The sequence below is a fragment of the Tympanuchus pallidicinctus genome, unplaced genomic scaffold (genome assembly GCF_026119805.1).
Source record: "Tympanuchus pallidicinctus isolate F22 unplaced genomic scaffold, pur_lepc_1.0 scaffold16, whole genome shotgun sequence".
NCBI classification, from domain to species: Eukaryota; Metazoa; Chordata; class Aves; order Galliformes; family Phasianidae; genus Tympanuchus; species Tympanuchus pallidicinctus.
Genome location: NW_026294679.1, coordinates 25,671,753 through 25,697,790, shown reverse-complemented (window position 1 = coordinate 25,697,790; position 26,038 = coordinate 25,671,753). Strand labels below are relative to the sequence as shown.

At 36.9% G+C, this 26,038-nt stretch overlaps 1 long non-coding RNA gene across 1 annotated transcript; it reads left to right on the top strand.

Moving 5' to 3' along the window:
* Positions 1–559: 559 nt before the first annotated feature.
* Positions 560–4,137, top strand: LOC128078131 (uncharacterized). Its single transcript, XR_008205307.1, has 3 exons — positions 560–2,216; positions 2,631–2,813; positions 3,657–4,137. It is a non-coding gene; the product is annotated as an uncharacterized LOC128078131 (long non-coding RNA).
* The last annotated feature ends 21,901 nt before the right edge of the window (positions 4,138–26,038 follow it).

The window sequence follows — 26,038 nt, the reverse complement described above, 5'->3', positions numbered from 1 at the left end:
TAAAGTTTAGGAAATCCTACAAAACTGGAATCACTGGCTAGTGCATCACTAAGAGATGTAGCAAAGAACACGTGTTCAAAGTGGGCTGTCACTTGCTCTGTGGTTCTGTGAAGTAGTCACAAATTATTAAATAGGCTAAAGCTGCATTTGCTGAAGGCAAGAAAAAGTAAAATTAGAAATTGCTTAAAATGACATTTCAGCCAACTAAAACATTTTCTTATAAGGACTCCGTCAGTTTTACCTTCCCATTTTACTTTCTTTAGGCTGAACTTAGTTGAAATGTTTTGTGTCGTAAGTAAAGCTCACTTGTTTCTCAATGGGACAAACCTCTTAGGAAGCGAAAGAAATTCTGAAATAATGTGACATGGGTATGACTAATATACACTATTAAAATCTGATTTCTCTGGGGGAAAAATGTTCAGTGTGAACTGTAGAATAAGTGTGTATGACTTAAAAGCCTGTAACGAGAAATTGAAACTGAGTTTCATACCATTCAGCAGTGAAGGCTTGCAAAAGATCTTGTCTTAAGATGGATCCTGGAGCATCTCCCTTGTGAGGAAAAGCTGAGATACCTGGGACTGTTTGCTTTGAAAAGACTGAAAAGCAATCTTATTAATGCTTATAAATATCTAAAAGTCAGATTTCAACTGGATGAGGCCATACTCTTTTCAGCAGTACCCAGTGACAGAACCAGGGGCAATGAACACGAACAAGAACATAGGAAGTTTTGTACAAACATGAGGAATAACTTCCTTACTTTAAGGATGACAGAACACTGAAATAGGCTGCCCAGAGCTGCTGTGGAGTCCCCTTCTCTGGAGATTCTGGAGATATTCAAAACCCACCTGGATGCTTTCCTTTGTAACCTACTGCAGGGAACCTGTTTTAGCATGGGGTTGGAGAGATGTTCCCTTCTAACCTCTATGATTCAGTGATTCTGTAATGGCCAGCTGTGATAATTGACCAGTTGTGCTACAGTACCTTTTTTTTTCTCCTCAAAGCTTTGTTTCAGGCATATCCCAAGCAGCATCATTGTTCACCTGTTCTTAAGGCACTATGCTGTAGAATGAGCTGCGGCAGGCAAATCAATTTTTGCTGTGTATTAAGCACAAAGTGCAGGCTTTAAAATGTTTGGTCCAGTCATCAGTATGCCATAGATTAAATAGTGCACATTTTATTTTACCTCAGTACCTGCATCAGTGATTAGGTGTTTGTGTTGTCATTAAATAAAATTAAGAGAAAATTTTCGAAGTTAAGTCAAGACCTACTCGTGGAGAAGTTCTCCACTGATACTCACTTTCCAAATACTGAATAGGTCTTTCAGTTTGAGACAAAGAATATTATTCATCTGTAGCAAAAGTAACATAAAAGAAGGCACATTAGGATAGGTTTCTTTTTTTGTCTCCTATTAGATGATGTTAAAATCCCAAAGGAAATAATTATAGCTGAACATTTTAAAAAAACTTAAACTTTTGTTAATAGCACTTCTGTTTAACATTTCATTTGGAAAAGCATTATGGTTTATTAATATTTGAGCAGGTGCAACAAGTGTGATGTTCTTACTTTAAATTAATATATGATACAGTCTTGTATTCTTGTATACTTCTGTATTAATTAGGATTTGCTCTCAACTCTTCTCTGAATGCCTCTGATGGAAAAAAAATCTTCCTCCAGACCAGATGGTGCTTTTTGTCAGGTTAACTAAAATACGATGTCTGCTATATATGAAGAATTACGCAAATAATTAATTTATCTCTCCTTTGACTAAGCTAAGGAAAGTTAGAAAAAAGCATCTACCAAAACTCTGTAGAAAATTTTGACAATTGTTTAGGGAAGCCACTGCATCCAATTCAGATCCTTTTGCTTTTGTTGATTTGTATCTTACTATCAAACTTTTTCTGCACTCTGTGGGATCATTGTGGACCGAAATTATTTTCTGCAGTGTAGGGAGAATGAGAGCAAAAATCTAATTCCAAGCAGAGTGTTGACATTTGCTAGCGCTATTGTATTCAGTGGTGATCTTAGTTTTTATTTTGTTTGGAGACCAATGTATGACCTGTGTGCTTTTCCTCTCCCTTGGTAGTACAGAATTCAGCACCTGGCAGCATGGGAGGCTTTGACTGGAAATATTTTTAAAAATCAACACAAGGAGATGTATTTGCTCTCCAAGAATGATGTCCACTATGCTAGCCCAGAATAGCAGATACTTCTGCAAGGTGGGACTTTACCAAAGCTGGTCTTGCAGATTTATTGTTCTGTCTCTGCAAGATGATTCTCTAAAAAAGGCAAATGATGCATTAGAATTTACTTTCCGTTTTGTCCTCTAAAAGCTTTAAGTACCATAATTTATTATCAGTATTTCATGGGAGAAGCAGGGAGGCTAATGTAGAAATATATGATAGAAGTTTGAACTTCTTTTATCTCTACAAAGATTTAAAAAAAAGAAGCAAGATAAATTGCTCATGCTTGCTTAAGTTCTAGTTTTAACCTTTGAAATGCTGACAAATGTTATTAATCAAATTTCTTTCAGAGTGGCCTATGTTTTCAGAGTGCAGAACAGCCCTGGAGTTGGGTGACAGAATAGAGGATTAGTGAATGGTCTTGAAAATTTTGATGAATTTTCTTTACAGTTCCAAGATTGAGAAGAAAGTACCAGAAAGTAATAATTCACACTATGAATTTGTGGAAGCCTGAAATACTTCCAATGAAAACAAGGGATCTCATTGAAGATGTTGCTGTGCACTCAGGAGTGACTTCTGTTAACTGAAACTCTCATAGCTCAAACACCTGTTAGCTGAAAACAGTGCCTAACTGTGAGTAGCTCGGTAACTCCCTACATCAAGACCAGCACTAGCTGATATGTTACATGAGCTGCCCTCCAGTTTCTATGTCTAATGAATAATGGAAATGGTGTTTTTTACTAACGCTTACTGTTCAGTGAATGGCAGAATGATGTGTGACCTGAATAAATATTTAAGTGTATTAGTGTCTGTGAAATTTTTCCCTTGCTGTAAAATGCATTTCAGAATATGTAAGGCAATTCAGAAGGGTAAAAGCAGTGAACTGGAATTGTCCCATACTATATATTGTAGTTTACTCAGCCTCTTCTTTAATTTAAAGGCTAAATAAATTTTGATGAATAATGACATCTTCATACATTTTAAATTGAATTTGACTTTGTGAAATGTCAGCCAGGCCATATAAACCAATAGTAAAATCAATAAAAAAAACCTGTGCAATTGTGTGTGGTGATCTAGATTCACAAGATTAAAGAAAGCAGCAATTGGAATAAGATCGACATGGCAGACCATAAATCTCTTACTTTAATGCCAAGAGAAGAGTAGAGAATTGGCACTTTTCAAAACAGGGAACTATGTGGGAATAAAACTTTCTGAATGCTGACAGTAGAGACAGTTGTCGCATCTGCTCTGACCCCCAGCTAGGAATTTTGTACAAGATGGGGTATTTGTGACAGAGATTCAGTACTTGCTAAACTTAATGCTGTATTTATCCTAGACAGTGAACTTTGGTGTCAGTACTTGTGGCAGAAGTGTCATAGCCAAACAAGAAATGATTGCCTTCCCGTTTTAGAGATTGTGCAAGATATTTCTGATAAATTGGCCTAAAACATCTTCCTGTGCATCTTTTATTTCCAGATGGTTGATGTAACATCTTCCTCTCTTCTCATTCTCGTCTTTCTCATGGAGAGAGGCAGAAAGCGAAAGAAGATAGCACTAAATGCTTTCTCTGTGTTACTCAACTAATTATTTTTTCCTGTGTATCAAGTTTAGTTTGATAAAACTCCTCGTTTTCTGAACACTACTCAAAATAGCAGAAACTCTTTCTTCTAAGTGATTTTTTTTTCCTTGTGCAATTCTTAATGTTGTTTTTACCCATTGTCATAGTGCCTGTTTTTGTATGGATTTTATGTGTTTGAGATGCACAGTGAAAGCACAGCTGCTAATTTGTTCTGGCAATTTGGCTGGAAATTGCCAGGTACTGAGCACTCCTAGACACTTTAATGGAAAGTTTCAGCTGGACTGTCTCAAGGGTGTGCTTATTTTGTTTAAACTGAATCAGTCATTTCTCATCCTTTCTAAAGCTCTCAGCTTGTTACTTTTTCAAGTCCAGATTCAAAACCACATCTCTCTCTTGTTAGTATTTTTATTAATAAATACTTAGTTGTCAGATTTTAAATTACAGTTTGTTTACTTGCAATTATATGGTATATTTAATCAATTATATGGTATATTTAAGAAACAGGAAAATCAAACTGAGAAGTATTTTGTTTTATTTGCATTTCAGCTTATGCTTTGTCTCATGATGCATCGTGAGTTTAAAAAAAAAAAAAAGTGACTATCTTGTTAGTAACTACAAAGAAGAGATCCAGTGAGCTGTTCTCTTCAGGAGCTATCAAACAGTTTGCTTCTGTGCAAAAATCTCTCAATTATTAGGCTATCTAGAAAACCAACAGGCAACAACGAAATGCTGCCCAATCATGATGGCCACTCCTCAGAACACTCAGTAGTTAGAAGGCTGAATTGTTCCATAGCAAAACTATTTCAGTTTATCTCTCTGTGAAGTAGCCCTTGTACTATGAAGCGTGTCAGTCAGTGTGCTTACCCATGTCAGTGTGCTTACCCATGTCAGTGTGCTTACCCATGTCATCTGAGCCTGACCACACTGTATTCTCATGGAGGCAGGGGATAACAGGATAACTATTTTTTTTCTAATCAAGGTTTTAGACAAGGAAGCTTAAATCAACGTAGAGATGAAGAGCAAATGTACAAAATACCTGATATCCAAGAATATCTTCTGACAGTGAGCAGATATCACAGTCACACTCTGCTCTGGGCACATGTGTGGCAGAGGATTGATTGCTAGGGCACTTATGCTTCTAGCACTAGCAGAGGTGCCCGTTAGTGACTGTAGCAATTTTAAGCATTTAACAACCAAATGGAAAGAGTTCTGTTGAATGTTTTGCAGTGCCCTTTTTGTCACAAAGACCATCTACGTACATGGAATGCATTAGAAAGTGTACTGAGTTATTTTAACACTAGAAGTGTTTGTATTTCTATATCTATATTTTCATATATCTGTATTTCTATATGCATCAAGATGATGCATGTTGCAACTTCTGGTACCTACTAGGTACTTATGAAAAAGGGCGTCAAACAGTGGGGTAGAGTCTGGACTGTTGTGTATGCATGCCAGATACTGCACAGAGAGAGGGAAATGTGCAGAGGAGTTTCACAAGAAGAAACACTGAATAGAAAGTAATCCAGAGTTAGGCAGCGGACAGACTGGGCAGCATATTAAGTAGTTTCCACATCTGAGGGAGCTATCTCTATCTGTGTGAGATAGTTCAGGCCACTGTATGGAAAGCAGATCAAGGATGGACTTGAACATAACACAAAAAATGGGACAAGGGCAACTGTCTCAGTCAGCAGAGTTCAATGAACGCACCCTGGCAGAGGCACTATGTCTTGCCTGGTTCATGGTACATAGTTAGACACTGATGGTCAAAGACAGTGCATCATTAACGTCATTGGTTGAATTTCTTGAGTGAAATCTTGAAATCAATAACAAAACTTCCATCAGCTTTTACTTGGAACAAGATTTCATCTTGTGCTTTTGGTAAGTGCAAAGAAATTGAAACTACGAAGGCCAAGGCTTTCAACGCTACCAGGAAGATTTCAAGTGTCCTGAAAACATGAATTGTGGGTGTTCATTTCCCTTGGCAGTTCTTGCAGTCTGAGCTCTATATTAATGGAAAACTGTAATGAATTATTGAAGACCCTTAGAGCCAGGACATGTGAAATTCACTATATGTGGATTGCTGAAATAGCCATTCAGCAAGGGCCAGACTTCATCTTGCAGCGCACAAAGGTTCACTTACAGGGCAAGAGATTTACAGCATGCTTAAGAGTGATATTTTCCTTGTAAAAAGAAAATTTGAGTTGCAGACTTAAGAGACTTTGACAAAAAATGTGAAGTAGAAATACATAAGAATACCCTCAAGGTTGCTGACACTGAGTCAGGCTGTCAAAGGAATAGAGTTAAGGAGGGGTAGAAATAAGATACGTACAAGGTATATATCCAGAAGTAATGCCTCCTGTTTTATTCTGTTGACTCATGACATCAGATGTAGAAGTTGGTGGTTTGGCAGTAGAGGTTGAACCTTCCTGACAATATTTCATTATATTTTGATTCTATGTGACAGAATGGCATCTGACATGGAAGTGCAGATGAAGCAAAAGTTTGTAACTGAATTCCTCCATACAGAAAAAAATGGCACCCACTGACATTCATCAACACTTGCTAATCACTTGTAGATACCAACCAGTGGATGTGGACACAGTGAGGTGGAGGGTGATGAGTTTCAGCAATGGTGACGGTGAGTCACCTCTGCTGGTGTAGATTGTTCCAAGCACAGCATGCAGGCTCTTGTTCGTCTTTGGTGAAAATGCAGGACTAATGGTGGTGACAGTGCTGAAAAATAGTGTTTTGCAGCTGAGAATTTGCTCTATCGAGTAGTGTTCTTGTGCTCTTTGTATCTGCTGCAGTTTCCATGGAAATAAATAGACCTATGTAGAATCATGAACATCTTTTTTCACATCTACATACTTTTGGATCTTTCTAGAAAAAAAATCAGGCAGCATCGTCAGCTAACAGATTATAACTGTGACACAACCCATTTAAACACTGGTCATGTGAACATGTAGGTAGTAACTGCTGACGTGAGCTTTTTTTTTCCACCCTCCATGATAATCGATGTATTGGCATTAAGGCTCAACGCCTCTTTTGAAAAAGCACAGCTTCTTTTTTTTTTTTTTTTTGAAGAATTTGGTGGGGATGAAGGATAGAACTGAATTAACCTGTGGACTGTAAAAAGTGCATCTGTGTGAGATTATGGAGTCCCTTAACATTGTTTGAACTCTATAATTTGATGGGGCAGCAGCAAAGTTTCACCAGTTGACAAAAAAAAAACAACAAACCACTGCCATTTTACCAGAAAGCAGCAAAGGACCCTGCTGCAGGCAATTGCGGGACCCCTCCATGGGGAGAGAAATGTGACATCTATGTCTGTTTCCCCATTACAGTGTTGTTAAAAGATATTCTTGTCTTACTACAACAGAAAAGGCAAGATTCAAATGTTTTCAAATCATCTAAGACAGTCCCTGTCCTGAGCTACCTTCAGGGATGTGGATGTAATTTGTAAGTGTTTCTCCAAACAGAGACTTTTTATGTCAATAATAGAGGAGAGGAAGAATTCCTACAGTCCCCCAGGGAGTTAGCCTGTACTGTATGAACCCTAAAATAGATATATTATTTACTTTTTTCTTTCTGGAATAGAAGCAGACATCATGATCAATATGGTCCGCTATCATTCTTTGTCTTGTCCTGAAGAATATATTCCAATGTGAATCTGATTAGGGTATAATTTTTCTCTCATGATCTGGTTGTGTCATCTGCCAAGGATACAGAATTTTTTTTGTTATTCATTTGTTGAATCAAAACCTGCCTTTGGTTTTTTTTCCTTGTCTCTCTCCAGTCTCAGTTTCAAAATGCAAACAAATTCAATTATTTATTTTCCTAGACTTTCAAGAAAGTAAAATAAGAATTGTAGTGAGACAGAAAATTTACCTATAAGCCATTTTCATTCTGTTCTCCTAATTGCAGTGAAGGATCTGCATAGTCTTTGAGTTTTAGACAGACTGCTTATCTTTCTTATATTGTTATGTAATACAGAACAGCAACGTGAATGTATACTTCTGTTTTCTTTCACCAGTTCACTGGAATCAAGAAATTAAGCAGTATGTGCTTCTGAATTCTATGCATGTTTGTATAGGGAGAGACTTAACATTCTTTACTTACGTTTGTAGAGTTAAACTGAGAAATAATCTTATCTGAAGCATTTGATTTTTTTTTTTTTTGTATGCTTAAATTGTATTTTGTGTATTTTTCAGTATTTATTCTCTTAACAGTTCTCTTCATGCAGTAATGTACATTGCCAAGAAATGGAGATTTTCTTAGATGTTACCTCATCTCCTGACTAATCCAAGTAAATATTTCCACAGACACTAAACAAATCTAAACTCAAACATTCTTGCGAAAAGTCATGTACAGCAAATCCATAGACCTGATCAGGGGAAATAGTTGTGTGTTACATTATTAAATACAGATAGCTCTGTATTTACACAACAAAAATCAACAATCTGAACAAATAAATCTCCTATAAGATTTTTGCTGGAAAATTGATATTATGTTAAACTGACTAGTTATAAAAGCTGATAGAACTGTGAAATCTGAAGTATTGTTACTAAAAATACTGTGCTTGCTGACTTATTCCAGGTCCTAAGACTTACTAGCCTGGCAGTGCGGTAGACCAGCTTTAATCTCTGTAAGAGACCACAGTTTTTGTAGGTTCAGTCTGTAGTTCAAAGAGACAATAATTACTTTCTATGTATCTTGTAAATAGATATATTTTTTCATTTTATTAATATGGAGACCAGCTACTGAACAAGGGCATTTTACTCCTCCAGCAAGGGAAGATGAAAGATAAGTACACAGAAGTAGTTCCTATGCTTCACATAATTTTTTTACTTGTTTTTGTTTTCCCCATTGTTTTCAGGTATTAGTAACCTCAGACCTGCAATGTACAGAGCAAAGCAAAGGACAGAATGAGTCAATGAGAGCAGAGGTTAAACGTACATAACTGTTGTCACTGAATGGAGATGATGGAAAATTCATGACTGCCAGAAAGCTTCCTGCTTCCAGAAGGGAAAGGACAGACAACATCAATTTCTGGCTGTTGGTCTCAGCTTTGGGTAAGTGAATATTTTAGTGAACCATAGTAGTGTGGCTAGTTCACTAAAATTGTTAAAAGAAGGGTGCTGCATGCAGACAAGGCAGAAGACAAATACATGTGTAAAATTAGCTAAAGGCGTGATGGTTTTGAAATTGAAAAGTCTAGCCCCACTTTGGCAATTCTTAATGCTGTTTAGATGATAAGGTGATACATTACGTCATTGCATCATTAAAACGAAGTGTTACTGATAGTTAAGAACTCTAACAGCAAAATAATTATATGATAAAATGCTTATCAGCCATGCAGTCTGTACAAATATTAAAAAACAGGAGGGACTACATCTTGAACTTCTACTGGGACACTAACATCGCATTTCAAGATATGCTGAGTAGTATCTGGTCTGTACATTGTTAACATGAGTATGCAAACTCGCCAGTCTAGAGAGTTTTGTCATGTGTAGAACCAGGCAATGCAGTATGAACTGGCACATTCTCATAAGATACAGAGGATGAGAGCAACAATTTGGTTTGACAGCATTTGTTTTTCTATGGCCATAAAAGCTCTCTGCTTTCCTTAAATGAATCTCACATACTCCATGGCACTTATTCTTCCGCAAAGTTAATTATACAGCTTCCCTTTTCACTCTGCCATCACTTAGCATTATTTTATCTGGGGAGGAGTGTGAGCCTGAAGTTGGCCCAGGTGGGCTGGCTGGGCTAGGTGAGCCATGCCAGAACATCAGGCTGTCTCTGCATATTCTTCTGCAAGCCAGGGCAGTTCTTGCTCTTCACCACTGTTCTGGGTGGTGTTTTCCATACTGTTTCTGTGCCATGGCAGATCTGCTTGTGTATAGATAGCAGGACAGTCCTCTTTTCGGCTTACACTGAATGGTTAAGGTTTGAAGGGACCTCTGGAAATGATCTGGTCCAACTCCATTGCTCAAGCAGGGAAAGAACATTTAATTTTACATCAGAGTGCTACTAAAGTCACAAGTGAAGTTAATTTAATATCCGGTGTATCCACTCAAGAAGTATGAAAGCAGCCATTCAAGGCCAAAGGAGCATAATACTGTATGCCAAGTTATCTACATTTTGTTTACATTTTCAGGAACAATATGTACACAAATTCATCAAGAAGTAAAACATACCAATTCCCATACTTGGGTGGAGACCTAGCTGTGATTCTGAATGTCTGATGATAATCGTAGCTAAGGGCATTATTTATTGTGTTTATGAAAATCTTGGAAGGTTTAATTGTTATTTTTTCTTGGTTTTTCCTCTGAGAGTCTGCAGTAGACAGGGACATTTGTCTGCACAACCCAATGGAAAGTTCACTTCACACACACAAGAACATTTTTTGCCTAAACTGTTACCTCATATTCCCAAGAATTGAGATGTCACCAGGACGCTCCAGATTTCCTACTGCTTTCCTGTGACAAATTATGATTTTTGGGATTCGTTCTGGGATAATGATCAGGGCCCTTTGAACTGTAATGGGTGGGCTGTGATCCAGATCATGTCTACTGGTCTGTGTTTGCCAGATGTGATCTTGGGATAAGCCCATTAATTTCTGGAACAATCAGAAATTACAAATGGACTGTCTCTACATATACTTGCATATGCACATGTCACTATAATGAAATAAACAGATTGAAGGAAAAAATGTTAGCATCAAGATCTGCTGAAACTGGAACTTATCAGTTTTACCTTTTCCTTGAAGTCTAAAACTAAACTTATCATTACATATTGCCTCCCATCAATTAATTATCTAAGTAGTTTTGCCAGTCAGCAGCATTAAATTACATCACTAAGTTTTTATGAAACACTTTTATAACTGATTGCATATTTGGGAAAAGACTGCTGGTTTAATGATTCCTGAGGCACATATTCTGAATGAAAAATAAATAAAATAGCTCAAATTCTTTCAACATTTAAAACTAGAATACCATTAAAGAATCAAAACCATGGCTATCCTTTTCCTTTTAGGATCTGTTTTTGTGTTCTTTTAAAGTGAGATGTTCTCAAATACTTCTGCTAATAAGAACTTTTCTACCCAGGCTGAAGTTTTTTTAATAGTTACAGTAGTAGTAACTGATATTGAGAAACATGAAAATAACTTGAAAACTTTTTAAAACTACTTCAACATTACTTCTAAATTTAATTTTAAAATATTATTTTTTTTCCTGGATATTTATTTTACATATACAGAATAAATGTTATTTGGAAATCAAAAACTTGTAGGGAGAATCTCTGTATATGAGAAACATTATTTGCTGCATGGATGTACAATTAATGAAGAATTAAAATAGATCTATAATTTTTGCTATGAATATACTTGAAATTTGGCTTAGATTTTAGAAACACTGTTTCATCATAAACTATAAACAAGTGTTTTATTTGGGAAGTAATAGTGATATAATTTTAGAATTTTTTTCTTTTCCCCTACAATATTCTTTTATTATTGGTTCATCAGTCAATGAATGGGAAGTTGCCAGAATAAAAATTGCAGTGTTATACATTTAGATGAAAATAGCCAGAAAATTAAAATAAAATAAAATAAAAAAAAGAAATCAGAAGAAATTTATGAAAGAAAAATCCATCAATGACTGTTGAAAGGGAGACATCTTTTCTCATCCCAGAAGGCTCTGGGCCTACAGTCTTCTGAAGTCAGGCAGAGGTCTGGGGGTGATGGAGGAATCATCACTTTCAGCTTGTGTCATATCTTTTACTTTTTACTGGGAAACTGTTCATGGCTATTGCTGGAGAGAAGATGTTTTACCGAACTGAGGAGTTTTGATCTTAGTTGGTGCAGGTGTAGCTTCTTGTAGCCATGGTAATGACAATTGGTTAGCAAGAGAGAGACCAGATCTGGAGCAGCACTGTTAATCTAATCAAGATATTAGATATCTTTTTTAAGGATGGTGCTGTGCTTCTTCCACACCACTTTTCTCCTACTGTCTTTCCACTGCCGTTTACATTATCACTCACTGCTGAATAAGAAATAGGAAAGTATAAGTATATTCACTTCATCAGTGTTAACAACAATAAGTACATTTACTTCTCTAAAGTGTGTTAGCTAGGTCTTTAGGTCTGCAGAATTTATATATAAGGATCAAAAAATAGTTTAAAACTGGGGAAAACGCTCCTGAGCAGAGTCTTTGGATGAGGTTTCAGTTATCTGGTTTAGAAAAAGGAAAAAAGCAGAAATGAGTTCTTCAGTATGCTGGCCGGAAAGCAGTTGCAGTAACAGCAGGGGCAGCACACCAGTCTACAGGCAGCCATAGAATAGGAAGCCCTCTTTTCATTATTTCTGCTGTCTCCGTTTTCAGCTTTTTACTCCCTCTAGTTAATGAGAGATATATCCAAAATACACAAGGGAAATAAATACAAGGACTATGATAGAAATAACAGACAGTTCTTGATAGCAGTGGAGCACTGAAGATACAGCAGCATGTTTGATTTATTGTGGTGTCTTGTGGTAAACGCACAAAGATAATACTCTTAGATTTTTAAATGAAGAAATGTAGGAAAAAACCCCTTGTTATTGTTGAATAGAAAATAACAAGCAGCAAGGCATTTTACTCTATGCAATATTATCCCAACATTTTAACATCCTAGATAGTAGAGAGAGGAACAGGATTCTTTGTTTGTGTTATTTCTTTGACCTTTATAAACATTCTGATTTTGTAAAGAAAGAGTTTCCTCCTTTTCTAGTGATAAAAGTGCTTCCTCTTTTTTTTTTTTTTTTTTTTTTTTTTTTTTTTAAGACTGAAAAATGCTAAAAAGTTAGTTTTGCCTCAATCTCCATTCCAAATCTCTCATTAACAACTACTAGTGTTTACAGTGAGAAGGAATTCAAGGCAGAGATCTAATTTTTATTGCCCGTGCTACCTCATCAGCTGATATAAATTACCATATCTCATTGACTTGAAGGAGGTGTCAGCAACAGTGAGAGGGAGTGTTTGTCTCAGCAAGATCATCATTATGGATATGGTCAGTGAGACAGGAAAAGTCTGACAGAGGCAAGATGATCAATAGGTGAATAGTCAACAAGTAATTTATTATCTGGTTTTATTTGTTGATCATCCATAGTCCCACATTTATAATTGAGTATTGCTTTAGTACATACAGTTTTTCCTACATTCAGTTCAGGAACCTTGTTAAGTTGCCCATTGTCCTCATTACTGGCAAGCTGAATAAACATCTTTCTTCTTCTGGTGTGTCAGGTGATGAAGTAATACATAAGCAGAATTCAATATGTTTGAACTGCCTTTTTAAAAATATTTTATTTTAATCTCCATTAAAATATCATATGAGAAATGGAGTTCTGCTACCTCTCAGTTATTTTCACCTTTGCTGCAGCAGAAACCAATGTTCCTGTGCACTGACTGTCCACTGAACTCCCCGTGTTTTCTGATTTTAGAATAGATTTTACTGCTTTCACCCTTGTTTGTTGACTTCTGACTCTTCTAAGGGGCTGGTTTTACAAGACCCTGCTTGCCACTTCTCACTATCTCCAAATGTTACTATGGCACAGTAACATGGACTTGAATCAGTAATTTAACTTAAAGCTGCTTTTTCCTGGGCTTCTTTCCAAAACTACCCATTCTTGTGGGGATAACCAAATCAAATCTACTCTGTGGATGTGTGTTTGTGTTATTATCAAATCAGTATGCTTATACTATGTGGTTAGACACAGTGCAAGTGTTATGTTATCATTATCTCAAATCCAATGATCTTTTCAACCAATATTTTCAGAGTTAATTACTATTATCTGTTAACTATTCAATGTAATTCAAAAACATCTGAATGAGCATAGCTTGGGCAGTCAAACTGCATTAACAGTACCCAACAGTGAGTCTGTACACTAGCCATATGGCTCTAATTTGGGTATCTTCACATTTTTGTTTGTGCATTAGAGGAAAATAAATGGATACATTTTGGATGATAATATAATCTCACTCTTGATTGTGCCACCATGTGCCATAATTAAGGATATACATATGCCCTAACTATGCATTTCCACTTTTAATACCTGTGGGTTTCTCTTCAGTATGAGCTCAAAGCCAGCTTTTAATGTTTGAATTGGGGATAACTGTAACAGTTAGGTAAGGCACTTTATGGTGCTTTGATGGTGCAGTTCCAAGCCAGGCTCCCAATTATCAACTTGTTTTTGCCAGCAAGTTCTCTTGATTTGACTTTGTTTAGTGCCAGGCATTTAAAAAACAAAACAAAACAAACAAAAACCCCTACCAAAACTAAGCAAGTTTTAGCATGTGATGCTTCCTGATAAAAGCTTTTTTTTTTCCTTTTGACTTTTCTGGTCATATTCATCCATTTATTTTGTCTGCTGTATTTCTTTTAGATTAGTATAAAACCACTTGATGACGTTTTATTTAAAATGGATTTATTAGTGCTTGTGATATCCAGACAGCACTATGAGCCTCAATTTTATAATCTCCATTCCCTATTTTTTTGTCTTTATACTCCATTGTATTTTTGTTATTCCATCTTTCCCTACTCCTTCACTAAAAGACAAGCTATGCTGCATGTATTCCCTGCAGCTCATGTTCCCTTCATCCACAGGTATACTGTTTTCATTGCCAGTCTTGTTTTCTCATGTCTGTGGTTTTATTTCCTGTCTTCACTGCTGAAAGGTAAACAAATAACTTTTAAAAACGAATACTTTGGACTAATACATTTCTTTGCACTTCTATTGTGAGGTTGCAATACAGTCAATTTGATGGGAGAAGTGCATAGAGAAGTCAACTTTACAGAATTCTTTGTATTCAACATGGCCGCTAATTTCTTTTCTAAGGAAACTGGCTACACTAAGCTCTTTATAAACTAAGTAATTGTGAGAATTAAGACACAGTTCTCATGAATAACTTTATTAGTTACAGTGCATGCATTTAAATAAACTTATGTCTAAGAATGATTATAGCTACTCCTGAAAGATTTTCCACACACTGCTGAGGTCCTTCAGACAAAGACAAGACCGGTATCTTTGAAGGGCATGAATTTTGGTCAGTTTGTATCTCTGTATTTTACAGAAGATACATACTGTTTCAACATACTGTCGTGTGCTAACCAAATTTAGACTTTTAGAATCTTTTTTGAACCAAAGCTTTTGATAGAAGTCTCCTAATTATTTTACAAATTGTTACTAGATTGCTGTCTTTCTACTTGATGGGGATGAGTGGTAGTTAACTAATAAATAAATGCAGTTTTGATTTTCACACTTTTTAAATCTTGTTTCGGTTGCTGACTCTTTTTAAGGCTCAGTACCACTGTGTATGGTGTAACTTTGTATGCTATATTGTCCTTGGCCCACTGGACTCTCAGTTTTGCTGATTTTGAAATATATGTTTACAGATTAGTTATTTCCTTGGCCAGCTGGTAACTCCACAGCAGTTGGCTACTGCTTGTTAAATCTATTAATAAAGTGAAATATTTTGAAGTCTGCTGCTCAGCTAATACATTAAAAGAATTCTATGAAATACTGTGCAGTCCAGACTGGGTGAAGAACAACACATTGAGAGCAGTCTTGTGGAGAAGAACTTGGGGGTTTTGGCAGACAAAAAGCTTGCTGTGAGCCAACATTGTGCTCCTGCAGCCTGAAGGCCAACAGTATCCTGAGCTGCATCAAAAGAGGGGGAGACAGCAGGGAGAAGAAAGTGATTGTCCCCCTCTGCTCTACCCTTGTGAGACCCCGTCTGTAGTACTGTGTGCAGAGTTGGGGCTCCCAGCACAAGAACGGCATGGAGCTGTTGGTAGCCTGTCTTTGTAGGGGAGGTGCTCCAGCCCTCTGAAAGCCCTCACACTTGAAAATAAGCGAGATCAGACCTTTTATTTACTTAAATGCTCTTTTCTTGCAGTGATATATGAAGAAGCCAGCTGTATTGTTCAGAAATCCACAGTGTTCTCAGTTGAGCCACGGCCTAATACATTGAACTACAAGGTTCCTTGTAGCAGTTCTGCTCATTATCATTTAAACTGTATAATTTTTCTTCCTACACAAGTGAAGGAGGATCTTTCCAGTCAAAGTACCAGTGCAGTGTTCCTAGAATGAAGCCGGACAAATTCCTTATTTAAGCAGACAAATGCATTAATGTGGTTTTGATGTCTTTCCCTGCACAAAATATTCTGAAATGGTAAACTGCTGTTATGGAACTGGTTTTCAAAGCATGGTTACTGCTGCTACCAATGGTGAATTATTAGTATTAAGAAACTCAATACTGGCATAAATTTTCCAGCATGTAGATATCTGATTTATCCACTGTTTAAATAAAGACATGCCTTCTTAAGGCTGGTAATAGCAAGAAATATCAGCTCATGTTTCAAGACAGGATTGGATTAGAACAGAGTCATCTGAAACTTGGGAGCAACATGCCAGATACAACTACTTGTGAGAATTCAGGTGCTTTTTCTTTGTTTTCCTCCATTCTCCAAATTACTGCTATGAATACATGAACACCTTTCTCATGTTTACAGTATTTATAACCCCCTGTTGGAAAGACATTATTGCCATTGCACTGAGAAAAAAAACCCCAAACCCTAAATGATGATTGAGGGAAAGAAAAAATAGATAAGCAAGGAGTTGAAAATATTTGTTTGGTCCTGGCTCACAGGACTGTTTCAGTTGTTTACTGTAGAGGGATACATCAGATATTAGGAAGGATGTCTCAAAACTTACATCTGCAGGAGCTGCTTTCTAGGCTTTTGGGTTTGGTAAGGTCAACTTGGTATATTTCATAGCAGTGGGACTGTGTGTGAAGGGATATTGAGCTGCTGTCAGAGGCCTTTACTTTCTGCTGGCTCTTTCTGCTGCAGAAGCATTGCTGTAGAGATAAGACAGCTCTCTACATCAAAAGGGATAGAAATTCCTATTTCTAACAGGCTTCCTATAGCACTGAAAGAACAAAAAGGATTCATGAATGGGGAAGAGCTTGGAGTCATCCAGAATGAAAGTAGAAATAATTAGATGTTATGAAGGTAGTGATAATTAAAGGCTCCAGTTCAAGGCTAAATGCATCCAGTTCATGCTAAATAATGCCATTAACAGGGTTTTTTTGTTTTTTTTTTTTTTGTTTTTTTTTTTTTGGTTTGTTTGTTTGAACAACACTGGGTGATGCTCTTGTTCATAATTTGCTAGGTGAAAAAAGGAGAGTACTGCAATGCAGTCTTGCATCTGATTTTTTCCCTTGGATTATTCTATTGGAAAAGGAGATATATACTTCTTAAATTATGGTGACAAGAGTGTTAACAAGAGGTTGATAGAGCTCTGATGCATGGCAATTCCTAATTAGCTATAATGCCTCAGACAAAACTGGAAGCTGTTTCTTTTAGTCTGCTAGAAATACTTATCATTCAACAAACATTTATCAGCAAAATCTCCCAAAATGAAGAAAAAAAAGATTATTTTGTATGTAAATGGACTGAGAGTGTGGCAGGAGATGTAAGAAAGATAAATGCACTATAGCAGAAATCCGAATAATTCCTAAGAAAACAGTGCAACAGGGCTATTTCAAAATATGTGTTAGTGATACAGGCTAACCATATGATAAAATACTTTGCAGTATTTAACTTCTAATTCAATTTACTAGAGTTTTGTCAACTCTATGTTGAATTTGGCCTCCATAAGGATCCTGGTGACAAAATTCCTTGCACCATTTGCTCTTGAATAGTTATTAAAATGTATATTTCGATATATTTGCAGTGTGAAGATTGAGTGAAATGTGAGAAAGGCTGTTGTAGCCACTTGGGGAATCAGAACAAGTTAGAAAATAAAAATAGTTAATAGAAATAGAAGAAAAAAATCAAATAGTTCGAAACTTTGGTACTGTCTCATGATACAGTTCTTACTTGGGCTCCTTCAGAGCATAGTCTGACACCACTGACTTAAACTGACCGAGGGCCTGTGAAAGCAATCACACTTAACCAGTGGGGTGTGGAGGTGGGTAGGGGAAGCCTGTCTTATCCAGCTTTTATCTCCTTCTTTGTCTCTTATCTTTTATCTCTTATCTTTTTTTTTTTTTTTTTGGTCTTCTGAGACTGGTTGAGGGTATCAATCTCCATTTTATTCTGTAACTGAAATTTTGCATGTCTTTGAGTTCCTTATTTCTATGACTATTTATCAATGAAATTACTGTATAGTCATAGCTAAGGTTCTGAATTTTCCTTGTGTAAGACAGTCGTTTGTTTCGGATGAAGAATGTTGTCATATGTAAAAATTGTACTTCTATAAATAACAAATGGAGTAACTGTGGTTATTTTTATTGTTTTATGCAGAGCAGTGAATAAATAGAAAATAATAATTACCAACAGGGTGGGGAAGAGGGCTGATTGCTTTAATTAAAATCTGCAACAGCCTGATTTCTTTGGCATTTTAAATTGCATAGAACTGCAATGTAATCTAATTTTGAAGGTGTTTAAGCAGTCCATTCTTGAGTATTGACTGATTACCTTTTGCTCCATATACAAAATTAGAATAACAATTTATCTTACGGTTGGAAATGTGAGTGGTGCAGCATAGCTCCTGCTTTGCAAGATTATTTTCAATCAGTATTCAGGACAACTTCAGTAACTGAGAATGAATGGAATAAAACACTAATGGCTGAAGTAGGTTAATGGAAGTGCTGTTAAACCTTGCACTGAAAGTAATAGACTTATATGAGCTGTTACAACACATCAGGAAGATGTTCAGCAGTCCCTAATTACCTCTAACTTCTCTTGGTCTTGTAATTAAGAGTTTTTGCACCTCTTCTTTCAGTGTTGGGAGTATTCTGGGACATGAACCTCATCATGTGCTTTTGGGAGAACTGTGCCACATCTCCAGGCACCGATTTCAGTGCTAACATTAGTATGTAATTTTTTGTATACGCACATATATAAAACTGAAAACTCACTCAGTGCAAACTAGAAATATGATAGGAAATTTCAGGAAAAGGCATTATTTTGGCACAGCTATTTTGCTATCTCATAATTGAAATCTGAGTCTCTGGAAGTTTGTTTATTTATTTATTTATTTATTTTAACGGGAAGTAACAGAAGTTCTTTCACTTCACAATTACTCATCTACCAGAGTTAATAACTATCCTAGGAAATTTTCCATCTCAGGAGCAGAAAAATAATAAAATAAGCTGCTTTTCTGCTGCTAAGAGTTCAGCTCAGATGTAGAAGCATTTTAACAGCTATCTGTTCTCATCATTTGTGTACCAGTTTTGTTTTTCTTTCTGAAATTAACTAACCTGCTGTGACTTAAAAGTTAAATCATACATTTTCCTTGTTTTGTAGCTCTTTTTTTTGTCCCATTTCACAAAAAAAATATTATCACTTTCATTCGTATTAAGAGTTCCCACTGTTTCTTCTGCTGCATTACATCTGTTGCTCCTTTCTTATTTATTTGTAGTTTACTGACTATCTCTTTTAGTCAGAGGAAGTTACTTTACAGCTAGAAGTAGTTGCTGTGTAGATGTGGTTAACTTACAGTTTTTCATGGAATACCAAATTAACAAACATTTCTCAAACATTTTAAATTCCTATTGTGCAGTGTCTCAGTGAATCTCCTGTTCATCTAGACCCAATCAATTCTTTGAATTAGTTGCAGATGTGACTTTTAGCTTGTTTGGAATATTGTGTGTACTTTAGAAATGAAAATGACAGAAAATAAATAAGTAAGTATATTTTACATGACTTAAAAAAAAAAGAAAAAGAAAAGAAGAAGCAAGAAATGGTTTTAGGGCTCTAGGAAGCCATGCAGTATCTACCTGTGGAAATAATTTCAGAAGTTTTCAACATCGATCATTTTCATATGCAGAACAGCTTGAACTGATACAAAATGTTTATTTTAATGAAGCTACTGTACTTGTAAAGGATGAGAAATTTTTGTCCCACTTGGAAGGAAAACAGATCCAATGCATACATAGTCTCTAAAGGTTTTTAAAATTCAGTAGCAAAAATATTCCTGAAAGCGTTTATAGAAGATTCTGTTCTGTATGAGTTCTGTAAAGACTAAAACACCTTAATTTTCATGTAGTTTTCTTTTTGATGAGAACAGTGTTACTCGATCAGGCATGTAATGTATGCTGACCTTCAGTTCATGAGGCGAATGTACAAATGAATTATTCCCATGGAAGAGGGCCCTGAAAAAATCCTTGAAACGATTTCCATGTTTGCAATACATTAAAAACAAACAGCAGTAGATTGTTTGGGATCTGCAGTTCATTCAGCTGCAGCTGTACCTGTTGCTTCAAGACAACCAGGATGAGGGGCTCTTGTGTAAGGAAAGACAGTGGAGATGGGTTTTTTTGGTTTTGGGTTTTTCTTGTGTAAGGAAAGACAGTGGAGATGGGTTTTTTTGGTTTTGGGTTTTTTTTTTTATTATTATTATTTCTTTTGTATTTATTTTTTTAATGTGCACCCTAGGGAGAGAGAAGGGATGACTGAGAAACCTTGTGCAAGGCAAAGACGGCGTGGACACTGCAGCCCGCGTGGCTTTCTGCCCCATAAAAGGACAGGATGATGGGCATCATTACTTGGGCATACTAGCAGCCCCACTCACCTCTTGGGAGTCCTGTTTTGGATCTGACTTTCCAGGGCTGCTATGCTCTGCTTGACAATGTCTCTTCCACCATCTTTCATAGATTTAGTTTTAAAACTGAGAATAGGGCTTGTTCAGGTGGCACCTCACTGCTACCATTAGTCATTGCCTTGTACTTACCTTGTACTTCTGATATGTCCATCCAGCATCTGCTGGCTCTGTAACCTCCCAGTACATTGATTCCAGGATAAATTCTCCCACTGGGAAAAACTCTATCACTCATCTTCTATTTATACCCCGCCTCTGTTCCCCCTTTACAACTCTTCACTGTCACTGGCAGCAAGCATAGGTAGTAGAGCCTTTTTCACCAACACATCCTTGCTCCAAAGCAGTGCCTGTCTCTGTTACCCAGCAGCATGCAAACACATTCAGCAGCTCCTTTCTGCTGGCACTTCTGTGATATCTGGTCCTGGTGCCTTCAGGTTCCTCTGTAACTCACCCACTTTTGTTGTTCTGTAACAACTTGCTTATCCATGCCAGGCACTGCTGTAACTTTGCTGTGTGAGGTGCTTGGCTATACTCAGTGTGCACAAGTCTGCAACCTGCAGACTCCCAAACTCCATTATTGAGCTTCTCTCCATCCCCTCTGCTACCTTGGTTCTTTTTAATTGGAATTTACAAGTACTGTGGCATGACAGCAATCTGTAAATTACATTTTGCAAGGTAGATGGATTACTTCCATGCTGCTAGAAAGCATAACTTAGTTCCTGCCCCCAGATCTCTCATTATGTTTGTTGTTCACAGATTCATGCTATTTTCAGTTCTCCCTTATTTTAATGAAGAATTGATAAAATTGTATCTAAGTAAGAAGAGATCTAATCCAATACTGATTTCGTTCAAGGGTTTCACCAGGTATAGTGATCTCTCTGGAAACTTCTGCATGATGCAAAGTGTAGGCGTGGGGCTGAGAAATGAGGAGGTAGATGCCATGAAAAAGGTGAGATTTTTCTGCAGTTCCAATTCTATCAGGTTAAAAAGGTTTTCTATCAGCTGAAGATAGGCTGACTGATAAACAGTAGAATTTCAAATGCTTAAAGTAATCTTTAAGCCTTTGACTTTTTTTTTGTTGTCTCTGGATACAGCTGTTCTATAAAACTGTACACTGTACTTTTAAATTCAGCAGTTATCCTTTATCTGAGCTACTTCAACTTTATTTGTATTTTCTCTTTTCACTGTTAGGAGTCACAGTATCCAGTTCTGTCCAGCGTTATCTCAGTCTTTTATCTCTCTGTAAAGCGCGAGGTGATACCTTGTATACGGGATGTTTTATTAAATTTAATTTGTTTGCTTTGTATTATACCACAGATCCTTCAGTCTCTGTACATCTTATCCTAGGCAGGTCTGTCCTTCCTCCCTATAACCTTGCTCCCCTATCTTTTTAATCCAGATGTCTGTGGGCTGAGAGGCATTGCTCTTACACAGCTATTGTAAGCTGTGATCAGACATCCTTGACTTTGTGGTATTTCCCCAGTGAACAAACTTGTGCCTTCTTGTAGCTTTCATCAGAGATGCGTTACAGAGTGGAAAATTCTAGGGCTTAGGTTAGAGATAGCGGTGGAGGCAGCTGCAGCTCAGGGCAAAGTCATATAAATGAAAAGAAATTGAGTCTTCCTGAAAAGAATGAAGGGGCCAGAAAAGGTCAGTAACTGTAAACCTCTGTGCTGGAAAGGGCCTTGGAAGCAAAGGCCATTGCAACCTTACCGTGGCAGGCGAGTCCACAGGCAGGAGGTTTCGTTATCAATAAAACATTCATTTTCTTTTCCAAAAAGTTATTGTTACTGGTTCCGCTCTTCCCTTTTTTAAGCCTCTTTGTTCTCAGCGGGATTAAATACAAGATGCCTTAAAATTTCTTCACTGTTTTAAGAACTGCTTCTGCTTGGAAATGAAAGAAACTGGGTTTTATTTTCATGGTCTTCGTAGGTCTGAGATGTTCTTTATTTAGGAACAGAGCAATCATGCTATAGATTTTATACAAGTATAAATTGTTAAAAAAGAGATTGCGCTGCCTAATGATGATGACATTCAAAGGAAAGCAGTCTTCCATTTAAATCTGGAATAATATTTTTCAATCTCTTGGTTATTACTATATGTTCAATGAGGCAGCTGTAAAATCACCTGATGTACTTTATCTCATAAATACAAAATGAAAAGGTTATGAATTAGAATACAACTTTGGGTTATAAAATAAATATCAAAGCTAAATAAAAAGCTAGCAGTTTAAAGTACCCAGGAGATAGCAGAAACAGGCATTACAAAGACTGCTTGAAGAAAAACAACTTGGAGACTTATTCCAGTGTCCTGGGGGAGGGGGGAAGAAGGAATAAAAACAGCACTTCTTTCTATAGGCCAATTTTCTTTTTGTGGATGAGGCCCTGATACCCTCAGAATTGTTTAAAATGTCCATCTACTGTTCTCTTAAACATTGAGGAAACACTGTAGGAAACACTGAGGAAAATACTAGGTATTTTCATGTGTGCAGGATGTCTGTGTGAATCTCAGCTCAATTTGCATTCCTGTCTTTTGCGTCCCTTTTTGAAAACAACTGTGTTTCACTTGCAAAATTTCAAAACCACTTTTGAAATGGAAATCAATCCATAAGTTAATTTAAATCTAAAATTACTTGCATATCAGAACAGCCTGGTCTCCTTCAGGCACTTTATTATGAAGTACCAATTAGGGACATAAATTAGCTTGTGAGGTATACAAATCACACGGAATACACATGTGCTATATAAAGAAAAACATGTGTGAACGCACTGAGATTTAAGCATTTTAGAAGTTGAATTGCTTGCCATCGTACTCCAAGGTCCCAATCCTCTTGACTCATAGTCATTGGCTTGTCAGGAATACAAAATAGGATTGGAAATGCAAACATCATTTGTATTAAGAAGGGAAAGCAAATCTATCGGGCATTTGTTCATGTTATTCTGCCAAGATCTTCGTGTATTATACCTTGGAGATAAATAGGTGTAGATTTTCAATGCGAGAAGTGTAGACCCTTGAGGTCCAGGGCACACTTAAGCAATCAAGACCTGCTGCCCCAAATCACAGGAGATGTAAGAATTTTTGGGGCATGATAATTTCATCGAGTTGTCTGTCCTCCTTCACTGAACTTCTTATTTTGTTAAACTTATTTGCATGTCACAGGAATATGAACAGAGGCTAAAGGGTTTTCTCTGCTGCCACGTGATCATCTTGGCCATTATCTTGGGGATTTATGCTGAGAGGCAACTGCTTAAAACTGTGGATGCTTCATCAGTTAGGACTGAAAAGCTGGTGCTTCAGAGTGAGCCTTTATTAGACCTGTATTTTTGTGGAGGCTTTTGTAACGCATTTAAGAATCATGTAAACACTTCAGTAGGTGCTAAAAATCTGAATAATAAATATCTTTTCTTGGTAGCAACTAATCTGTGTCATGGTGTACGGATCACAAAAGTGAGTTATTATTCCGTCTATATAATTTCATACAAGCTACTACATATTACTTCATCTCTACCCTCTAATTTATATTACCTTTAAATACACAGATTTCATTGTAACAGTTTTACTCTCAAGATTAAGTATATGCTTGCCCAGAGAATGAAAGATAATAGAATAAAGCAAAATCTAAATTAAATTCAAGCTATATTGAAACTGAATGTGATTCAAGTAATGATCACAAAGAAGAAAGGGTAAATACTTACTTATTGGATTGAAGGAGAAATAAATACAATCAGAGACAGTCAAACAGCTTCTGTATGTACAGTAAGATTTTTGGCTAGATTAACACTTTAATTACTCTGTTTGGCAGCAAATATATGGGATAAAGCTCCTTGCCTGGAGCAAAGCTGAGTCTCACACAGGAAAGTGGTGAAAAGGGGGTTCTGCAGGCTCGTGGGGGAGTGCTGGCAGCTTTATCCTGATGCAGACGGGTGCCACAGGTCTGCTGTGGGACCAGGGGTGCTTATGTTTGGGCTTGGGCATAAGCAAAATCATGGAGGTGAGGTTTTTGTGTCAGCACATGCCTGCGAATGAGCAAAAGGGAAGCAAGAGTGCAGCAAAGGCTTTGTCTGAGGGGGCAGACATTTGCTCTACTTTTATGGCAGACTTTACCCTTCAGCTTAAAGCCTGAGTTCAGTAATGAATTACATTGTTTCCCCTTCCTCTTTTAAACTTAAGGTCCTCAAATGTTAAGGTGGAAGTTGTTGCTTTTTAAAATTTTAATATAACTGTGGTGTGAAGGATAGATTCTTGGTGTCAAGGTGCATTTTATTTAGCAGCGGTTGCAGCTCTCTGAAATAGCCTTGTCGCTATGCATCAGACTGAGTGCACGTGGTGGCGATACTTCAGGAAACTGACTGTTTCCAGGAGTGGATAAATCTCCTCAGGCAGAGACAGCATCTTTGTACTTAGGGCTCAAGGGATTTTTAACCTCTGTTTAATTGCTTACCAAACTCTTTTAAATGGATTCCTGCATTTGCAAAAATCTCAGCAGTAAGTTCCCAGGCCTTCGCTTTTGAGAAATCTTTATGTTTCCTAGATTGGACTCTACCATTGGATAAGTTCATTTGCTGTACTCTATTTCTTATAGTGAGACAGTTGAGGTTATTCCAGATTCATCTATCCGTATTGTTCTAGAGTTAACAGACTAGGTTACACTGCTAATCTGGCATTATTCTCCCAGCTGAGAGCCTTAACCTACCAAATTGTTCCTTGCACAGAACATGGGCCACTCTACCCTGATACTTTCCTAATTATACAGTATTCTATGCACAGTGTTTGAGAGGAGGATTGAAGCGAGTGGTGACATGCTGATCTGTTTTGATTTCTATTCCTATTCTAACAATAGCAGCACTTTTTTTTTTTTTTAAATCATTCCTTTAAACAACAGTGAAAGCTGAAGTGAAATTGCAAGTTTTCAAGTGTTGTTTATGCACCCAGTTGGACAACTCTTTGCATTAAATAGGAGTATGAAGTGTAGGATAGAGAATTATGGATCTGTTATGCTTTTGTAGCAGAAATGGGGCTAATAGAATCATGCTTACTTTTGCTATAAATCCCAAACTTGCGGAAGCTCAGAGAAGCGCTCATCAGAGGGTAAAGGGTAAAATCTCAAAATTCCTGTCCTTCAAAATGAAGGTTCATAGATATGATGTGATCTTCTTCATAGGTATTTGTGATATTTTCTGGAAAGTCATTACTTTGGAAAAAATGATTCCTTCCAAAACTGTTGAAATTATGATTCAGACCGTGACTACAGCTTGATATTACCAAAGTAGATTTGATTGAGTGATTAGAACAGAAGCTGATCTGTTCTAGAAAGCTAATGAGCTTCTTGTAAGCAAGCATGCTAAAGGATGAAACTTTCCAGAAGGCAGTTGTCTTTATTACAAGGAATGTTCTATTGTAACTCAGATTTCAGATGTCTATTGCATGGGTAATTCGAGGAGCTGGAGAAAAAGTAAAAAGCTGTCAGAGCCCGGGATGACTTGGGAAGATTTTTATCAAAAGGTGAAACAGTGTTTTCAGGTAATTATCAGTATGAACGATAATCCTGTGTTCATTCTACTTCAGCTGTTGAGTATGTATGTTGTGTATGATGCTCAAAATAGTCTAATTCAAACCTGCCTGAAATGGCCGCCAAAA